We start from the raw sequence: 22,185 nt of genomic DNA, 5'->3' as shown, positions 1-22,185 counted from the left end.
GCTACACAACGTTCCTCCCATGCCGGGGTGCTGGCTCCTACCTTCACTGGCCCCCCGCCGACATCGCGGGCGTGGCCCGACGGTGGCGCCACAGCATCAGACCGCTACAAGCCCTCTGGACTCTGTATGTACCACGCTCGATTTGGTGCGAAAGCTAAACGGTGCCGTTCCCCCTGCAACTACAGGCCGACGGGAAACGAGAGGGCCAACACTCAGTAGTGGCCATGAGTGTTGGCGATACGAGCAGGCTACTCTTCATCCTCGACACCATCTCCGGTCGGCGATTTCTTTGTGACACGGGCGCACAGAGAAGCGTGCTCCCTGCTACTGACGTCGACATCATGGGCGGGGAGCGGGGCCCCCAGTTGGCGACGGCTGACGGCAGCCCTATCCACACCTACGGCGTGCGGTCTGTAGAACTGTGTTTTGGTGGACAACGTTTCACGTGGGAGTTCGTCATGGCCAATGTAACGCTTCCCCTCCTCGGAGCTGATTTTTTGTGCGCTTACGGTTTGCTAGTGGACATTCAGAACAGCCGTCTGGTCGATGCCTTAACCTTCTCCTCCTTCGCATGTACGCGGAGGGAAGCGGCCTATGCAGGTCTAGCCAACTCTCTCTCAGAGGCAGACAAGTTCACCCGCCTCCTCGCTGAGTTCCCTGACCTCACCCAGCCTACCTTCTCTGCACCCACCGCTAAGCATGGGGTGGAGCATCACATTGCTACGAAGGGGCCCCCGGTCTACGCCAGAGCCAGGCGTCTCGACCCCGCCAAACTCGCCATTGCCAAGTCTGAGTTCGAGCACCTGGAACGCATGGGGATCATCCGCCGCTCTGACAGCCCGTGGGCGTCCCCACTCCACATCGTCGCTAAGCCTGATGGAGGTTGGCGCCCATGCGGGGACTACCGCCGACTAAATGACGCCACCACGCCCGACCGCTATCCTGTCCCGCATATCCAGGACTTTTCTGCAAACCTGTCTGGCAAATGCGTCTTCTCAAAAGTCGACCTGGTCCGTGGTTATCATCAAGTTCCCGTGCACCCCTCAGACATCCCCAAGACAGCGGTGACTACCCCATTCGGCCTATTTGAATTCCTACGAATGCCATTTGGACTCAAAAACGCGGCCCAGTCCTTTCAGCGGCTGATGGATTCAGTGCTCCGTGGCCTTCCTTTCCTCTTCGTCTATTTGGACGACATACTCATCGCCAGCGCCTCCAAGGAAGAACACCTGTCCCATCTTCATGCCCTCTTCACACGCCTCAGCCAGCATGGGCTGATCGTCAACCCGGCGAAGTGCCGGTTCGGGCTGACAGCCATTGATTTCCTCGGGCATCGCATCACTGGGGACGGGGCAGTCCCCCTGCCCTCAAAGGTGGAAGCGGTGGCGGCCTTTCCGCGCCCCCAAACAGCTCGTGCGCTCAGGGAGTTCATTGGGATGGTGACATTCTACCACCGCTTCATTCCCCGAGCCGCCTTTATCATCCGGCCACTGTACGAGGCGCTGAAAGGCATGTCCCCCAACCAGGCGGTCGACTGGACAGCAGAGCGGGACCGTGCGTTCACCGAGACTAAAGCTGCGCTCTCCCAGGCTACCCTGCTAGCGCATCCTTCACCTACAGCGCCTATTTCCATAACCACGGATGCATCGGACTATGCTGTTGGTGCGGTTCACGAACAGTGGGTGGGGGGGGCTTGGCAGCCTTTGGCCTTTTTCAGTCGCCAGCTTACACCCCGAGAGCGCAAGTATAGTACTTTTGACAGGGAACTCCTCGGTCTCTGGCTCGCTGTCCGGCATTTCCGTTTCCTGCTAGAGGGCCGCGAGTTTACTGCGTACGTGGACCACAAGCCCCTCACGTTTGCCATGTCCAAGACGGCCGAGCCATGGTCCGCTCGCCAGCAGCGACAACTCTCCTACATTTCGGAATTCACTACCGACATCCAGCACGTCGCTGGTAAGTCTAACCAGGTAGCTGACTGCCTCTCTAGGGCAGTGATTGGAGCGGTCCACCTAGGCCTTGACTATGCACAGATGGCCGTTGACCAGGCCACGGACCCGAGCATCCTCCGTCTCCGGGCCTCCGACACGGGGCTCCGCCTGCAGGACGTTCCTTTCAGCGACACAGGTGCCACCCTCCTGTGTGACGTCTCCACAGGACAGCCCAGGCCCATCGTCCCGCACAGCTGGAGACGCCCCGTATTTGAAGCTGTGCACGGCCTCTCTCATCCAGGCGGTAAGCCATCCGTGCGCCTGACCTCTGCTAAGTTTGTGTGGGAGGGACTTAAGAGAGACGTGAAAGCGTGGGCCGACTCGTGTGTTGCCTGTCAGCGGGCTAAGATACACCGCCACATTAAGGCGCCCCTGGAACGCTTCGCAGTGCCGGAGAGACGATTTGACCATGTCCACGTCGACCTGGTTGGTCCCCTACCCCCCTCCCATGGGTTCACCTACCTCTTCACTGTGGTGGACAGGACTACGCGCTGGCCTGAAGCTGTTCCCCTGGCATCCACGACGTCTGCTGATGTGGCCCGGGCTTTTATTGGGTCGTGGGTCTCACGTTTCGGTACGCCTTCCGACCTTTCATCTGACCGCGGGCCACAGTTTACCTCAGAGCTATGGAGTGCTGTGGGTGAGGCTCTGGGCGTCAAGCTTCATCGCACTACCGCCTACCACCCTCAGGCGAACGGCCTATGTGAGCGCTTCCACCGGTCCATGAAGGCTGCGCTTCGGGCTACTCTCAAGGACTGCAACTGGGTCGACAAGCTCCCATGGGTCATGCTGGGCCTGCGGACCGCCCCGAAGGAAGACCTACAAGCCTCCTCTGCGGAGCTGGTGTACGGCACGCCGCTGCGAGTCCCAGGCGATTTCATGCCCAATGCAACGCGTCCCTGGTCAGCTGTGGACCAACGAGCCTCCTTGCTGGACGGGGTCAGAGCTTTCACACCCGTCCCTACCGCCCAACACGGCGCGCCGGTGTCCCAGGTGCCCCCAGGTCTGCAGTCAGCGGACTACGTGTTCATCCGTCACGACGCACACCGCCCCCCTCTGCAACCCCCTTATGACGGCCCCTTCCGCGTCCTGGAACGGGGAACTAAGCACCTGGTGGTGGATTTTGGGGGCACGGCCGAGCATGTTTCAGTGGACCGAGTTAAACCCGCACACCTGGACTTGACGCAGCCGTTGGAGTTAGCCCAACCTCCTCGTCGCGGTCGTCCCCCAGCTCCGCCTCCTCCCCCCGTGGAGGCCCGAGCTGCCTCTTCTGCTCCTCAGGCCGACCTCCACAGGCCCGCGTCAATGCCTCCCAGAGACACTCCGGCCCCTGTTATCCGGAGCCGCCGCGGACGGCCTGTTGTCCCCCCGCGCCTGCCTGACTTCGATTACTAGGGCGAATTCTGGGGGGGCTCATGTGGTGGACACGTATTGGGGACAGAATTCAACCCAGGAACTAAGGGTTAAGTCATGGTTGCCCTGGCAGGTTAACGCAGGGTTAAGTTATGGTTGTCCAGCCAGTTTTCTGATTATTCTTGCCACCTCCGCTCAGTCGAGCTGTGGTTTGGTTGCTCTCTGATTTACCGTGGATTAAAGAAAGTTGCCTACACGGCTAAAGTGTGAACCTACGGTCTTCTCCGTTCCTTCGGCTCTACAATGTAATATTATAGCAGACACACTGTGTTCTTCCAGATAAGCAGGACTTAATCCGAGAGCTAAGGCAGAGACACCAAAATTATAATTTATTCTATCTAATAGTATAGTGATCAATCAACCAACCAACCAACCAATAAATCAATCAGTCAATCAATAAATCAATCAAAATCTAGCCTGGGGATGGAAGATTTTAACCAATCACGGGTCATTTCGGAGAGAGAGCATTCTTATTGGTTGTTCTAGAAATGCAGACGTGAGTGTACGTGATCAAGTCGCATCTCCCCTGCCACGCTGGTTGCTTGTGGTTGTAACCCTAACCCTATAAATCAACAAGGCCAGCTTGAAATGGGTGCCTCACATGAACAATATTAGTGTAACTACGAGATTCCCTGGAATTTTTTTTTTTTTTTTTACATGGATAGATTATCAACTATGATAAAAGTTTCATGAGACTCGCTTTGACATTTTCTGGTTGTACACGAAAGTAAGGTGCTGAAGAGCGATGCGGAAGTCATTTGCTGTGAGGGGCTTAGAACGTTTTGCATTGGAAAGTTCATGTTACTTACTGCAGCTTTTTCTCCATCCCAGGACAGCCACTTTAATCAACTTTGTAAAGAAAGTTGCGACCTCTTGTTAGCACTAACGTTAAGTGTATCAAGCATCTGAGCTCTAGCAACATAACTGGATTCATATTCATTCATAAGTTCATAACAATATTTCCCATATTTTTTTTTTCTAGGGACTCTCCTTTTAAAAGTGACAAACCATCGCATCGCAACCCATTTCACAATATACCTTATCAAGAAATCATGAGAAGCGTGAATGTGCGCATAAATGAACATTCCTGACTATTTTTACTGCTGTTTCCACATCACATTATATTATATTAAATAGGTAAACCAGCCAGTATGTTATTGAAAAAATTTCCATCCATCCATCCAGCCATTATTCAAGCTGCTTATCCCAACTGGGGTCGCAGGATGCTGGAGCCTACAGCAGTCATTGGGCGACAGGCGGGGAGACACCTTGGGCAGGCCGCCAGGCCATCACAATGAGACCAAATAAATGCATTTAGGCGTCTTTAACAGGCTATCTCATTGTTTTTAGTTCCTTTCATCAGTAAAACAATATACTCATTTTAAATGCTGCATAAATGTGACAAAATAAGTCAATTTAGCCGGAGTTAACGGGCTCTCTCTCTTTTTTTGCTCTCAGTAAACAAACAGAATGTACGCTAGCCTTTCATATTAGATTCATTGTTACAAGTACACTTATCAGAACAATATGAACATTCAGTGCGATCAAAAACATGCTTCTTGTTGAAATGTGTTTTTTTTAATAGTCAGCTAGCTGGGGCTCAGCTTTCAGGGCGATCAATCACATTATTGCACGAGGATTCATGAGTATCTTCAGTGTTGCAATTTAACAACTAAGAAGATTTATCTTTGCTTATTGTAGGTTGTATTTATGGTAATGTGTATTTTCGGCCATATTTTTGGAAGCAAAAAAGTTTGGGATCATATAATTTGGCGGACCCCCTGCAGTAAATGTGAGGACCCCCTAGGGGTCGCGGACCCCCTGTTGAAGATCTCTGGTCATGCCTGTTATCAGAACAAGCAGGCTTGTGTTTAAGTGCAACTATTGTTATCAAACAGCCATTCAACCAATTCGCACAGTCAACAATCAATTAGTTAACCACATCAGGTCTATTCAACGTCAAATCTCATTAGGCCCATTGTGTGTGATTTACTTAACCTGAATATTATCTTTTTAGGCCTACTCCAATTATCCAATTGTGCGTTTTATTTTTTACCTACACCTTGCTAATATGATGGGTGGGCCTGCTTGCTTTTTAGCATTGCATTCCAGTCCTGTGTCCAAAAGGAGAGGGCAACGCGCATATTGGGTAATTATGATGGTGGAAATTGTGAGTCTGGTAGAAATGCCAACAAGCTTCCTCATGTGGTTCAAAGGTGTACTGCAGATATAAATCTTGAAAGACTAAAGAACATGGAAGAAATTCTGCAACTTTATTTGGCGACCCACCTGTGGTTCACAACCCAGTCTCTGGGAATGACTGCTTTTATAAGGTGTAATCACTAGTTGGTGTATACTAAGAAGAACATCCGAGATAACAGTAATAGGCACTGATTAGAAATTTAAAAAAAAATCTTTGTTTATAAGGGCATATTTAAATGTTGTTACATGCATTTTTGATTGCTTGTTGGATTGTTTAATCCCCCCCCCCCATATTTGGGGACTTTGGCTAAAGTGAACATTTTCTTTATTTCATTCATTTTAGAAAAATTAATACGCGACATGTTAAGTAGGGGACCTAATGTAAAGAATGATAGGCTGGGGCAAAACGAGCCAAGTTACTGAGTGGAAATTTCCCCAAGGGAGCGCTTCTCTCTCCTCTGCATATGGTTTGGGCTCCCTATTTGCATTTGCATGCTTTTAATTTGAATTTTGTAGACCCCTTGCCTTGCGCTTCCGTCCAATGCATAATAAACTCTGTTTGACGTGAGCTGTCTCACATGGTGCCCATTATTGCTAATGGAGCCTTTGGTGATCTTTGTGGGAAACTATACTGCCATTGCTTTCTCATTGGGCTGTTAGGGAGCCAGGAGGATGTTCAGGACTGCTAGCATTGCCATCAGATGGAGGAAGACATGCATCCCTCCATCCATTATCCAAACCACTTATCCTGCTCTCAGGGTTGCGGGGATGCTGGAGCCTATCCCAGCAGTCATTGGGCAGCAGGCGGGGAGACACCCTGGACAGCCGCCAGACCATCACAGGGCCAGTACAGACTATGTAGACTATGCAGGGACTTCTTATTCCAATTCCACATGATAACTATGCTTTTGTCTTCAAATCAAATATGCGGATCATGAATCAGATTTCCATACCGCATCGGTCGAGGCCCGGGTGTGCCAGTGGAAACTATGCTACTGTTGGGCAAAGGAGAAGGAGAGGGGGAAGGCATGTCCAGAGACAGCAGGAGAGGAGGAAGGGTAGGAGTGTGGAGGTGAGAGTCAGAACTTGCTATTGCATTTAGACTCTGATAACTGTATTTATTACCCTTCCCAAGCACCATGGGTGGGTGTTCTCACCAGACAAACAGGAACGTGTTGTTTATTACTCCACAATTAATGTTCTGTTACTATGTTCACTCTTCTTAAACTAAAGCTCAGGATAAAGGGACATAGGATATGGGGCACTGTGAGTGCCAGTGGTTAGCGCTGGTTTTACTTCCCTCAGTCTGCAGACATGTAGTTTTATACAGTACTTTGCCTACAGTAATTCGCCTGAGCACTACACTGTAAAAACATCATTGTGATTTTACAACAAATTACTGGGTACTAACTGTTAAGAATTTACAATGATTATTTAAAAGTAATGTCTAAAAAAATTACAAATGTTTACTGGATTTATACAAAATAATCAATCCAAAGGCTGCTGTACATTTTGGTAAATTTTACTGTCAAAAAGGACACTGTGCAACTGTACTTGAATTACAGTGTCATCCAGGGTTTTTTACTGAAACTCAGCAGCCAGTAATTCATTGTGAAGTTTCAGGTTAAGAAATACTTTTTCATGTTCATTGCAATTTTACTGTGCCTACACAACTTTTTTTTTTTTTCAGTGCTGGGACAGTTTAAAGACAATATCTGCAATGTCTGAACTTTTGCTTTGTTTTATTCAGAGTTCCTGCACATACAAAGCACACAATTCAAACATTTGTCTCAAATCAATTACATTTTTGAGCAATACTTTATCCACCCCAGACTTGACTTGTGTATGAGATTTGAAACAATAATTTTAGCAATTGGATGAAACACATTGAAAAGGTGTTATTTGGTATCTGTGAAGTAAAGCCTGATATTATGAAACCAATCAATTAAAAAGGATTTCACAGTTTTAAAATCACTGCAACACCTCCAAACTTTGGCTAATAGGCAAAACAAAAAAGTAAAAATAAACCTTGTTATTACCAAAAATAGCAGGACATGGAGGCTAAAATGAGGGGTAAAAGCCAGAGGGATCAACAGATATATAGAATTTTTTCGTCTGCACTAATACTGATTCTTTTTATTTTTTATTGATTTTATAGCAGTATTGAGGACAATAAAGCTACATATCTAAGACATCTGAATGAATTAGTCTCTGATTTTACAGACAAGAATTAAAGAATAACAAAAACACTAACCAACCCTCACGTCTATTTGCCTACTAACCTTTCACATACCCATTAACCCATCCACCCCAAATTCCCAAATCCCCCCCACTGGCTATGGAAATACAAATATTAAGTGACAGGAAAGTAAGTACATTAATTATGCACCAGTGGAGGGAGGGAGAAAAATAAGGTGTGAGGGGGGGGGCATCTAATTGTCATCCGGATGGATGGTAGCCTTATTCAGATACTCAATAACGGGTTTTCTGGTCTTGTCAAAGAATTTACTGGAGTCTGTAAGTGAAAATGTAATCTTTTCAAGTTTGATGTGGTTTAGGAAATCTTTGAGCCAACTGTTATGTGAGGGGGGAGGAGTATGCTTCCATTTGAATAAAATGAGGCATCTAGCTTATAGAGTTGTAAAGGCCGGAACATGCCATTTTATCAGTGGGAGATCAGGTGCCGTAGGTGCTGGGGCTCCAAATTGGGCCGTGAGAGGTTCAGGGTTAAAGTAAATACCAAACCTGTCCCAAGTGTGTTAAATATTTGACACCAGAAATCTGTTAAATTTGGACAGGACCAGAACATGTGAGTATTTCATTATTTATTTAGGGGGGGGGGTTGATATATTGTATTAATCCCCGTGAGGAAATTCTTGTCTGCGTTTAACCCATCTGTGTAGCTGGGGGGCAGTGGGCAGCCGCTGTGTAGCACCCGGGGACCAACTCCAGTTCTTTTCCCATTGCCTTGGTCAGGGGCACAGACAGGAGTATTAACCCTAACATGCATGTCTTTTTGATGGTGGGAGAAACCGGAGCACCTGGAAAAAGACACTGGGAGAACATGCAAACTCCACACAGAGGACGACCTGGGATGACCCCCCAAGGGTTGGACAACCCCGGGGTTCGAGCCCAGGACCTTTTTGCTGTGAGGCGACAGCGCTAACCACTGGGCCACCGTGCCGCCCAGTATGATTAGCTGGGGACTATTTGCACCTATTGCAAATATCACTGGTAACTGATTAGATTTTTTTGCCTACAAGCATTTGTCTATTGTATACTCTGAAAAGAACCCTACAGTGCAATAAACCATGCCAAATGTGACGCCCACTAAATGTATGGCCACAATTTTGTGATATACTGAATTCATTTACTTTTTATTTTCTTGAATATTGTTGCGTTTCATTGCTAGTCCAGTTTTCGCCTCACGGGGGCGCTGTCTGAGAGGGAGTTTCACGCCATGTAGCGTAGAAAACTGCCCTCTTGCTTCAGCGGCTGAAGAGTAGAGCTGAAGAGCGCAGCCGGCGCTGTCCCTCCTCGTCATTTCTCTTTTCCGCGGTTGCTAGCAGGTCGGTGAGTAAACATTCTTGTGTAATGGTTTTACGAATAGTTCAAACATATTAGCCCTTGATTTTGGTGTAAAATATAGGAAGTGTGATTTAAATATGTCGAATGACCAAAAGTTACATCACTCTACTCGTGGACGGGGGCTAGCTAGAGCACTGTTAGCAAGTTGTAATGGAAGTCAATGAGACAAGATGGCCGCCCGCACGTTTCACTGTTTTATTTTGTGTAGTTTAGTGATTCAAACTCGGTCATATGAACCTGTTTTACAAAGTGATGGCTCCCAGTCATATCTAAAGGGGGTGCACAGGTAACCACCCTGTTCGCAGTCATTGAGAGTATGTTTTTGGTGTGATATTAGCGTGTAAATATTCACTGTTCACTGTGACGTTAATTTGGGTTTTCTGATCGTAGCTTAGCATGCTGGTTAGCTAGTACGTCAAACGCTAGTATAGTATTCTGTTGTAATTGTTTAATTCAATTTAATTGTTGTTTGAATGAAAGATGCTGACGAGCAGAGCTGAAGAACACAGCAAACACTGTCCCTCCTCGTCATCTCTCTTTTCCCCTGTTCCTAACGGGCTGTTCGCAATTATTACCTGTTCATGGGATTCCAAACCCCAGGGACCTGTAACACTAGCACACGTAGAAGAAGAATGGATGACACGGATATGGTCTCACTGGTTTTCGGGTATTGGCACTGCAATTTCCTGCTCCCAAATCTGCTTCAGATGGGTTGTCAGATCAGAGTGAAGGGAGTCAATGGAGTTATACATTCTGGAGGTGGAGTGTTTCTGGGCAGGATTCAAAGCGAGAAGAGGGTCAATCAGGGACCCAGGAGGGCGATTTGGGATTTAAGTCTTGTTTCAAGGAAATGGAAAAATTAGGATTCGGGCTAAGGCCGGACCCGAATACCTGAGTGTTCGGATATTCGTTCGCTGGGTAGGTATTCGGTTTCAATTTTGGGATTCGGATAGGCAAACTGCAAAATAACATTTGTCAGCCCATTCTTGTACTATATTTATACTTTTTAATTGCACTGTTAAAACGTGGAAATATATACTGTCTCAGCTGCGGCGCCTAACATCCCTCTCACTCACAGCAGTGATGCCATGCTCCAATTCACCTTGGCCGTTAAAGGGAAGACAAAATGCCGAAGACCTCAGCTGTCTGGCAACACTTTGAATTGAGCAATGACAAGGCATTGTGCCAAATATGCAATTTGAAACTGGTCTCCACGGCGGCACAAGCATGATAAATCACCTGAATACTGTAAGTACTTGGCTATTCTTATACGGTGTAGAAAACAAAAACAAAACCCGAGCCTATACTAGCTAGCAACTTAGTTTAACTCGTCTGTTTTCCAGTCACCATTATCAAGCAGTTTTTATCCATCCATCCATTATCCAAGCCGCTTTATCCAAATCCGGGTTGCGGGATGCTGGAGCCTATCCCAGCAGTCATTGGGCGGCAGTTTTTATCCGCCGTTTAAATAGCAACACTACACATACACTTACTTTGCTTGGAAAACAGTTGCAACTGATCCGAATAGTTAAAATAAAACATAAGGAGTAATGTGGGATCATCTGGGGCTAAAGGAATTGGCCTAAAAAAAGCCTAATAATAATTTCTTACGGCTGTCTCATTAAAAGCTTTGTTATTATAACAGAAATAAGCGTATTTCGTATCTCTGACTCTTGTTGAGTTCAGGTTGTAAAACGTTAGACTTAGGCTAATAGTTGACGGAATCTGGAACTGGAGTTGGCCCCGCCCACTGCTCTAGTGTAATAATACGTCACATCACGTGACGGCAACACATCCGCCATGTTGGGACAACGGCTCCAATCCATAGGATACTGTTTGCCCTCACTGCGCGATACTAAACGTTCTCTAAACAGTCAGAGTGGACAGAATTTGTTTCAAGGTTTGATTCATACAGAATAGCTATCGTGGTTTAATATTTTACCATGGTAATTTCTGCGCTGCTTTTGGTTGTTGGTTGACAGAGAGCGGAACAAGTCCTACTTTCGTTTTCCAAATATAATCAACCATCAGGAGTGATTTGCGACAGAAGGGTACCAGCAAGTGTTAAAGGGAAGGTTTACAAGACGGTTGTGAGACCAGCTATGTTATATGGTTTGGAGACAGTGGCACTAATGAAAAGACAGGAGGTGGAGCTGGAGGTGGCAGAGTTGAAGATGCTAAGATTTTCATTGAGAGTGACGAAGAAGGACAGGATTAGGAACGAGTATATTAGAGGAATAGCTCAGGTCGGATGGTTTGGAGGCAAAGCAAGAGAGGCAAGATTGAGATGGCTTTGATATGTGTGGAGGAGAGATGCTGGGTATATTGGGAGAAGGATGCTGAATATGGAGCTGCCAGGGAAGAGGAAAAGAGGAAGGCCCTTAATGAAGGATTCATTGTCAACTTTTGCTAGAAGCAGGGAAGTTAAAATGAATATGCTTTATAGAATTCTATTATATATCCATCCGGGCCGGGACATTTACCATTTTGTAGCAGTCTGACTGCCTCTTGTACCTGAACAGTTGAAATCGGGGCTGCTAAACTGTTAGTGAGGTTGTTGCTGATTTTCGGGAAAGTGGATAAGCTCCAGAGGGTTGTGGCCACTCCAGACCTCAGGTAGGTACTCTGAGGAATAAAGATCAGAGCAAAAGTTTAGAAAAATGTCATTCACCTTTTTTGAGTGGGAAATGATGGTCCACAGTGATGATTTTATCCAAGGGATCAGTCTTGAGAGAGCTATAGTGATGGCCCGGTGAGCAAGAAGTTTACCTGCTTTTTCTCCCATTTCAAAGTATTGCTGGTTTGATTGTAATAACTGTCTTTCAATCTTAGCTGTTGACAAGCGATCAAACTCAGCTTGAAGCTTAAGGCATTGGCTGTAAAGTGCAGGGGTGGGGGTATCAGTGATATTGCATATCAACCCTCTGGAGCTGTTCTGGTATCCCCACCAGCCTGGCCGTTTCTACTCTTCAGATGGGAAACAAAAGAAATAACTTTTCCCCTCAGGTAAGCCTTACACGCTTCTCACAGGATGCCTCTCGCAATGTTGGGAGTATCATTCATCTGGAGAAAGTGAGAGATTTCATCAGAAAAGTTTTTTTTTTTTAATTGCATGTTGGTTAAAAATGGAATGGAGAGCCTCCACTGTCTGGATGAAGAGCTGTGATTAGGGTAACATATGTCAACTGACATGAGGGCATAATCTGATATCACTATGCTATGGTACGTGCTGGAATACTGAAATGTACTGGAATGTTTATACTGGGATGCAAAAGTCTTTACAATAAGAAAGAAATCAATTCTTGAGTATGAATGATGCACGTAGGGAAAAAAAGAGAAAGCTTTTTTCAGGCGGATGGGTGGATCTCAAAGTACTGTGGCAGAATTAGACAAAGTGAAAGGTCTAGAGGAAGAGCTATCAAGTTCAGAGTCTAGAATAAGATTGAAATCACCTCCTAAAATCAGATAATGACTGTCTATCTCAGGGAAAGAGGAAAAAAAATAGGTAATAAATCTGTCATCATCCCAAATGGGGGCATAGATACATGCTAAAATCACAGGGATATTGAACAACCTGTCCGAGACGGCAACAAAGTGACCATTGGGATCTTCAATAGATTTTGAAGGTTCAAATGTTACACTTTTGCCGATTACAATTGCTGTCCCTTTTGCCCTTTCAGAAAACTTGGAGTGAATTATGTGACTCATCCAGGGTCTCCTAATGCATGAGATACCAGATAAATTCATCAAAAATTGAGACCGGATCACAAGACTGCTTTGAGGGAGAATTTCAATCAAGCCCCCCGGATTTTCCAACATCAAATGAGGGCATCAAAGACATCACCACCATTTATTGTGTTGTTGACGCACATGGGGTCCGGCACATTAGACTGTGTCTGTTTCTTCAGCCCTATGTTCCTCCAGTGTGATATTCCTTCCACCATATATTCCCTCATGCTAACCCTAACCTAACTATATCAAATAATGAGGGAACATAGGGCTGACTCCTGATGAAATATGACCAAATTAGAAAGGTGGCATGTCAGCATTAGCCAACTAAACCGTCAGGGTAGACTTTTGAGAAGCTGGGAAATGGCGTTCTGTTGCCACCTTCAGCCTAACCCATACAACCATCACTCCTTAATTTCCAACCCTTCTTTCACCCTTTTTTTTCTTTTCTTTGTGTGAGTGGGCAGAGGAAGACTAGTAAGTGTTTAGTCGCCACTAACGGCTCTAGGGCAAGGGCAAAAAATGGCCGGGGAGGCGGGGTCCCCCTGGCGGGTACCTCTATTCAGCACTAAGTATGGAGAAATGAGTCTGTTAGTTACCACAACTGCCTTAGGTTCCCTATAGATTAAATGTAGCAAGTTAAGAAAACCTCTCCAAATCCAAAGCGCTTAAGGACTAAAAATGAGTACTCCCACTCAACCTTGTCGAACACCTTCTCTGCATCTAAAGACAGGGCCACAGTGGGAGCGGCTTCATCCCCAACAGCCCACATTACATCTATCAGATGTTGTATATTATCTGTGGAGTGGCGATTGCATATAAATCCCACCAGATCAGGGTGGACCAGGTAGGGCAGGACCTCATTAATCTATTGACAAGGATTTTTGAGAAGATACGGCTATCATAATTAGACAAAGAGATGGGTCTGTGGCTACAACAGTCTGGATTCTTTATCCTTCTTCAGAATGAGAGTAATTACAGCTTGAGAGTGTTGGCAGAAGTGTGCCCGTTTTAAGAGAATTGATGTACATATCAAGCATCAGTGGGGCAAGTTCAGGAGCCAAGTGGTTGTAAAATTCACCTGTAAAGCCATCAGGGCCAGGGGCCTATGGGTAAAGTTTGTATAATTTCCAAAATTTACTCAGTTGTTATTGAAGCGTCCAGTAAATGTTTCTGTTCTGTCAACAGAGTTGGGAGATCTAGGTTACAAAGAAATGCCCCAATCTCTGTCTTCCCTGCCTCTGGTCCAGAGCTATACAGACAGGGCTTGAAATTAACTTTTTTCCTCAGTGTCCCACAACTGTCCCGAATTCTACTTTGTATTGTCCCGGATATAACCAACAGTGTCCCAAATTTTAATTCTTGTCGTCGCCCCCCCCCCCCCCCCAATTATGTAAAATACATATAATTTGATCCTTTTTTGTCACTTAATCATCACACCATGGACTCTGGTCCACCATATAAGTTTAAAATACTTATTCTTTTATTAAACATATGAAAATTAGTTTCGGGAGTCGGCAGTCGTTTCGGGAGTCGGCAGTATTGGGGCTTGCATCAGGGGGCTGTTTATTCAACCACCTCAGCATGTCTTTCTTCTTCTTCTTTTAACTGTCGTTGATGATGGTCTATCGCGCTGGCTCTATGAATGTTGCATTGGCGCGAGTCAAGCAGCAGCCACTGGCAGAGTGGATGACGTAGAATGCATTCTATGATTTGCACGAACAGGCGATTGACTGCCCTATCGTGAGGTGCCGCAAGAACGTAAGCCTTCTGTAGTTTCGCCGTTCACACGTTTTTATTAAATTATTCAAACGACAAAGTAACGTCTAGATACTCATAATTAATGACTTTGCAAATAACACCTATTTCGAAGTTTACTTTGACATTTTTTTCATTGTCACGGAATTGTCCCAGACAAAATATATTTGTGTCCCAGTAGGATTTTTTATGGTCCCCGGGACATTGGGACATCATTAATTTCGAGCCCTGTATACAGATTTTTGTAGAACTCTAAAAGTATTATTTATGTCAGTAGTGCTCTTATGTAGTGCTCTTATATAGTGCTCCCAGTTGGCCCTGTACTGCAGGGATAGCACTGTGTGCCTCTTGCTGCTTGATATAATTGGCCAGCATACGCCCAGCCTTATCACCTTCTTCAAAAAAGCACTGTCGAGCCCTAAACAATGACAAGTCAACTCTCACAGATTATCATCAGACAGTTTAGCTTTGAAGATGTTCTCTGCTATCTTAACCTCTTTTTCAAGTTTAAAGAGCTCTATCCCTAGGGATGGAGCCGAAGGAATGTTGGTTTCCTTGAATAATGTAATCTGTTATTGTATTAATCATTTATAATGATAATAATGAAAACATTTATCCTGTAGTAAACTTGAAATCACCCATCGTTGTGGTTTGCCAGTATTGCCTAGCGGCAGCATAAGAAGCATTACCTCTGCATGATCTGATACTAAAATGGACCCTATATATGAGGTCGTGTATGAAAGGAGAGACTGGGATGTCAGGAAATAATCTATCCTAGTAAAAGACACGATGGCAAGGAGAATAGAAAGCGTGATCCCTACTGGTGAGATTCAATAGTCTCCATACATCACATAAGCCTAAATCTTTACAAATGTTCAAGATGTCAATAGCTCTGTTTTTTTTTTAATCATTAAAGGTGCTGTGGTCTAAAACCTCATCAACCACCTGATTGAAGTCTCTTCCCAGGATTATAGGGTAATTGTGCCCATTTTCAACCTCTCCTGTTTTACATTCTAACATACCAGAGAAAATTGGATCATCTAGGTAGGGGGCATATAATGTTAGCAAGTATCATAGGGTGGCCTTGGATTTCGGCTTCAATAAAAAACAAATGTGCCATTATCAGCGGTGAAAATTCTATTGCTCTTAGAAAATTCTATTGCTCTTAATTGTATTTTAAGCTTGTGCAGCACTTTTGTTCAACTGTGGTTGTTTTAAATGTGCTATATAAATAAACTTGACTTGACTTAACTGTAAGTGTTTGTGAACTAGAATTGCTATGCCCTTACTATTACTTGAGCCAACAGAGTAAAAGACTTGCCCCACCCAATCCCTGCACAGTTTCTTATTCTCTATTTCTGAGAGTTGTGTCTCTTGGAGGAAGACCATATAATATTTCCTTGCTGTGAGAGTATTTAATATTTTCTTCCTCTTTACTAATTGGCCCATGCCCTATGTCATCCAACTACAGAAATACAGAAACTTAGCCCACTATTGTGATCATGCTTGCTCTCAAAACTTGGATACATCACAGTCCAAAAAATAAATGAATAAATAAAAATCAACACTAAAGACAAATGCCAACCTGACAAATATACCAAAATAACCCTGAAGCATAAACGCTCCATTAAGACTGCATTAACAGCTGGCACTCTAAAACAAAGAACTATAGGTCTGTAAATCGCTCACTTTCAGGGCCACTAGACTGCAGCAGCGGCACCACCGACAAAGCGCTTGTACAGTTACAAAGCACCAGAACAAATGCTGCCGTGTGAGAATCTGCCCCCCCCCCCCGCCATCCTGCTCCCCAGCAGGTGCAGCTATGAAAGCACAGAGTGGTCCAGCCTGATCCAAAGCAACATGAACAAATATTTAACCTTAAGGCTGATGAGGGGTGACTGGAGAAGATGAGCCAGGGTAAGCACCCACACAGGTGCCTTAGATTAGGGCAATAATGAGCTTATTGCACAACAACTGCAGGCACTGCCGATAAGTCATATATGTTTAGTCCCAAATAAAACACGTTTGCCCGTACAATTACAACTTTAAACATAGAGCCGCAGGGCAGTTTTAACAATGCCTGTCTATCATTAGCTGAGTAAACTAATGACAGCCTGAAAGAATAAACACTGAATAAGAAAATTAACACAGTTGGTTATATCTGACAACCGAGGGAGATAAGTCCTGTTATTCAGTTTGAATCCAATTTATAAAAAAAAGATAAATAAAGCTAACCATCACCTAACTGTTTGAAATATCCTGTCACAACAATCATTTCACCTGAACATTATTCCAGACAAGACCAGTAAAATCTTGAATAGTCAGTTCATCTGGTGAAGTGTGGTCAGGTAGTTAAGAGATATCCATCATAAGTTGAAGTGTCTATCATCCTTCAGAATGTGATGCAGGTCCAATGGTCACATCTTGTTGATAAAGACCAGGGCCTTTTTCAGGTCCTCAAGCCTCCGCTCCAATCCGTTGCCTGGGAAGATTTCAAGAGTGGCCCGGTACACAAGTACGAAATTAACACCTCACTCATGGAGCCTCTTGCATTCTCTAAACATTTGATGCTGCATCTCCACTGCTCTGGCATACTCAGAGAGAAAAAAAAAAGTTTTTTGTGGCGCTTCCAGTTGATGCCCCGCTTCTCTCTTACTGAGTGTTGAATCAGAGACACGTCTTGAGGACATAGGCGCTTTGTGATGATAGCCTTTGCTGGTCTTGATGCAGGGCCAGTGTGCAATGTGCCCGCTCAACAATGAGTCCTTTCGGGAAGTCACTTCCCAGAAGTTTCGGCATTATTTTCTCCAGAAACTCCCAACAGCATTCTGGTCCTTGCAACTGTCAGGTAAACCTCGAAATCACAGGTTGTTTCTTCTCCCTCTGGTCTCCAAATCGTCGACCCATTTGCGCATTTGCTCAATTTGAGATGTGGGGACCGGAGGGTTAGCCTTGGCAGCCTCGGCCATGTCTTCCAGGAAGGAAAGCCGGGCCTCGGCATTATCCAGACGTTCTGAAATGACTACCAATTTCTCCTCAATTGCTGAAGTTGACGGTTTGAGTTCTGCCAACTATGTTTTCTGGTTTGCATCCATCTGCTTTAGTAGCTGGTGCGTGCTTGCAATTTCAGCAGTGAGTGTGACCTCAGAGCTGGGGGCGCCATCTTTGTTACTGTCTTTTTCCCTAGCGTGTTAAATGTTGTTTTTTTTTGTTTTGTCTTTCTGGTCTGTTTCCATGACTCCTTTGGACTTTGACGTGACATGGTCGCATGTATGTCGGCGATAATGTAACTGCCGCCAGGCCACCCACAGGTTAAATAAAGGAGCTCTCAGACTAAGCAGCCATACCAGGAAGTGTCACGTGACTGTTATCCAGGTATCTTGACCACGAAGAAGAATAGGTGAAGTCAGAGAGAGACAAAACGAGAGACTGCATGTCTGTACCAATTTATTGTGTTAAGAAATATTGTAACCTCAAGGATTTCTTTTTGAATCAAATCAAATTACAAATTTGCCTCAGTGGGCTTAACAGCAACACAACATCCTGACCATAGACCCTCTCATCGGATAAGAAACAACTCCCTAAAAAAAAACCTTTAACAGGGAGAAAAAATAGGATGAAACCTCAGGGAGAGCAACAGAGGAGGGATCTCTCTCCAAAGATGGACAATGTGCAATAAATAAAGCTTTCAAATCACATCCGTTGTCCGAGTCATCTTTAGAAGACTGAATGTTATTATTCTACACTGGCAGTGCTTTGCATTACATTTAAATCCATATTTAGAATAGAGAACAAATGTAATGTTTCAGAAAATCATACAGGAAAGGAGGCCTGTTTTTGGCATAACTGTTCATTTGCCATCCCTTTCTGAGTCAACACTCTGGAAATTAGCTGGAGTTTCAGTCTGTGTGGCGGTGGGGGACTGTTGCTCCCCCCTTCTCTCTTACTGTTTTGTGCATGTGCTGAAAAACTCATGCTTATGCTCGCTCCCTGAGCTGCGTATATACCATACGAGGAAACCGCTGTAAGCCTGATCACCATAAATCAGATAGATCTTTTCAGGCAATACAGGTTGCTTACTGAATGTTATCTTTACGATCTTATTACAAGTAGTGTCTGCGGTAATTTCATAATAAACATAATCCCAGTGTGTGTCGGCCCTGTGGTCGCCTGGCGGCTTGTCCAGGGTGTCTCCTCGTCTACCGCCCAATGACTGCTGGGATCGGCTCCAGCATCCCAGCGACCCTGAGAGCAGGATAAGTGGTTTGGATAATGGATGGAAGATTTTAGCATGAAATCCTGGTAGTTATTTAAAATGTAACATTAATGATCATTGGGCTATACAAATAAAATTGACTTGACTGGTTTGCAGCACAATAGTCACTCGAGCACTTTAGACACCTCTGAACCTCATGATTACAGTAAAATACTCTTTAATCTTTACTGTGTTTCATTAACACGCTTGACATCATTTAGTTAATTGCTGAGCTGGGCTGTGCTGTGGGTTGGGGGGGGGGGTGTCTTGGGATTCCCAGTGGTCAGTGTCACAGCTCATAGACATTTTTGGGTCCCTCTAAATAAATGGTGTATGAATTTCAGTCATTCAAATTGGATGACCATCTTCTACATTTTGGCTCTGGTCGATGATTCTTTGGTCTCTGACGTTGCACCAGACCAGTTAATCAGAATGCTGTGGTAGATTTCCTTTACCTAACCATTCATCACGCACAATGAACAGCAAACTCAACTTTACAACGTTTTGCAATGCGTGTACATTCCAGTGTTGCAGCATTGCATAGACGAGTTGAACAACCCTGTGTTAAAAAAGAAAGAAAGAAAGAAAGACAAAAATATTAGTATTACTTTAAATTGAGTTTTGGGTCGTCCATGCTTTCTCGGAGGCTTATTACACCACCAAGGCAATCTGGGTGTAAATGGTGCTTGCATATTAGAAATATTTTTGTTCAACTATATGTGAAATTAAATGAGCCTTTACTTAGAACCAATTGTGATGTTGGAGTCTTTTTTGGAGCATTAATCCCTAGCCTGGTTTAAATTAGGGGTGTTTGGCAAGAGTATACTTCCCTATGTTTCATTTTCTCTTTGTTAAACTCAGATCTGTAATGAGTATGTGGTGGGGGTGTACATAAGGGTTTGGTTGATGTGATCAATTGAACAATTTACAGATTTACTCTCTCCAGTTTTGATGATAACTGCATTAATCTAAATTTCGATCTTTTTTGTGAGGTGCAGTCAAAGTATTTGGCTCAATGGAAGTTACCGAAAATGTTTTAATTCATGATTTTTTCCTCATATCACATATAGCAATCTCTTTATATTTTTTTGTTTTTGTTGTCTTACCTTTATTTTTTTAATCTTGAACAGCAATAGTAACAGCTGCCTTGGGATGCCTTTGAATAAATTGATGGCCTAATACAAATTGATAGTGGGTTTTATAAGCAGTTATTGGAAATATAACTTTTTTCTTTCTCTTGGTTTGGAAATGGGAATAATGTGGTTTTGAGACGAAGCCTGTCCTTCAAATCATCTTCGAGTTAAAACCACTAAACCAATCAAATACCTATGATGTAGTGCCAGCAATCCAGCAATTTTTGGCAACACCCTGTGAGTTATTATAAGCGGTTCTTGATCATTAATAAAGATTGCCTTTGCAGGTGAAGAATCTGAACCCCACTTGCAGATTAACTCTGTCTAGGACACATTGGCGTACAAATTCCCTGTGTTGTGTGTCAAACCTGCCAACAGCACAGGTTGGGGGAAAAACAATACTGATTGTTTTTCATAGCTCTTCAAGGCGGCTGCATTGTGAGCCTCTCACCACATTTCCTCAGTGTGACTTGTGAATCGTTCATCATGTTTCGTAACTCAGATCATTTGGGAGAAAGCGGTAGAGTCATAGGGACCGAGCCAAATTAGCATGTTGGCTTTTCAGGAAGGATGTCAATGGAATGTTTACTCAGCAAGCTAACGTGAGAGTGTTTTAGTTTGGATTTTTGGTCTACTAGGAAATATTTCTAGAACTCGGTACTCCTGAGAAAAGCAAAAATTTTAAAACAACACTTATGAAATAAATCATATATGGATACTTGTGCCAGTAACAACGAAATACAAGTTCCCAGCAGCTTCAACAATTCATTTCGTTTGTTAGGTATATCCCTTGAGCCCATTGCGAGCCTCCGCCATCGCTAAAATGCTACATGCCAATGTAATTAACAATGGAAACTGTTAGCAGTTAGAAAGATCTTGGACTTCCATTTGTGATCACATTTTACATTTACCCACCACAAGTTCTTGAAGTCGTAACAATTGTTTTATATGATACCATAGAGGCATTGGGAAAGGTGAATAGGCAAGCTGGCACATGTTCAACCACAGACATTTGTTGCCTTTTACCCAAGGATAATAGCTAAGATGCCCAAAGCAGAATTTCATCATTACTACAACTCTTTTGATGTATTTCAAAACACTTGTTCTTTTGTAATCCTGCACTCAATCCAGTGACAGTTGGTTAAGTTTCCCATAGGACAAAAGGAAAACTAAAAGCACAAGTCATGACCCAAAATACTTACAGCAAAGTTTCCACTTACTCTCTATAAAGTGTCCAAATTCCCCACTTCTTCCTCTGTGTGCTTTGTCCCACGAACTCTGAGACTAGTCCCAGTGGAAGAATGAACCCCTGATGTTCACTTGGCTGCAACATTTGCACGGTTGATGGGTTTGATGGAGAAGCGGTTGCTTTGGGAGGAAGTGAAGGGGGAGTTGAGGGAGATAAAGAAAAAAAGTGTGGTGGTGGGGTATTTCAGTCAACGTGTATTCAGCTGTGGCCAATGCCCCCTTAGAGGCTGACACACACACACACACACACACACACACACACACACACAAAGTCACCTTTCATTACTATAAACACAGTGGGTATGTAACTATCCATACTCATTGCGTCATTCACATTGAGGCAACGGAGTGAAGGTTGTTTCCTTTGAAATCCAATTCAAATAGCTCAGTTTAGTTAATTTCATATCAATTCAAAAGCAGTTCGCCTAACCAAGCTTTAATTCTAGATTTGTAAAGGACAAACTTTGTGCAATAAGTAAAGAAACCAAAGTAGCTTGTAAATAAGTAATCACACCGCAAGGGAAAAAAAGGAAATGGAGATGACAAAAAAGGCACAGATGCATTGGGTGACAAATTAAATTCCCCAAGTAACCTTAACCACTGCTAATTTACCAAATCACCATCAGGAGATTTCAATTTCAACAATCAGAAGATTTTATTTGCATCGCCAAATAAATTTGTGGAATTTCTTCCATAGTCTTTTAAGATTTATATCTAAAGTATACCTTTGAGCCACATGTGGGAGCTTGTTGGTACTTCTACCATACTCACAGTTTCTGCCATAAATAGACTGAATGTTGCACTGGATATGTGCATTACGCTCTCCTCTTGTACACAGGACTGGAATACAATACTAAAAAGCAAGCAGGCC

At 44.2% G+C, this 22,185-nt stretch overlaps 1 protein-coding gene across 1 annotated transcript in view; it reads right to left on the bottom strand.

Annotated features, from left to right (window-relative positions):
* Positions 1-21,326, bottom strand: part of optc (opticin) — a 42,264-nt gene extending 20,938 nt beyond the window's left edge. Inside the window, exon 1 of the mRNA XM_056301778.1 lies at positions 21,287-21,326. The gene's annotated coding sequence lies outside the window, so the exon portion shown is untranslated. The remainder of the gene's footprint in view (positions 1-21,286) is intronic.
* Positions 21,327-22,185: the final 859 nt, after the last annotated feature.

The sequence above is a fragment of the Lampris incognitus genome, chromosome 2, assembly GCF_029633865.1.
Source record: "Lampris incognitus isolate fLamInc1 chromosome 2, fLamInc1.hap2, whole genome shotgun sequence".
NCBI lineage: Eukaryota > Metazoa > Chordata > Actinopteri > Lampriformes > Lampridae > Lampris > Lampris incognitus.
Note: the sequence above shows the minus strand (reverse complement) of the source record. Positions and strands in the feature narration are given on the sequence as shown.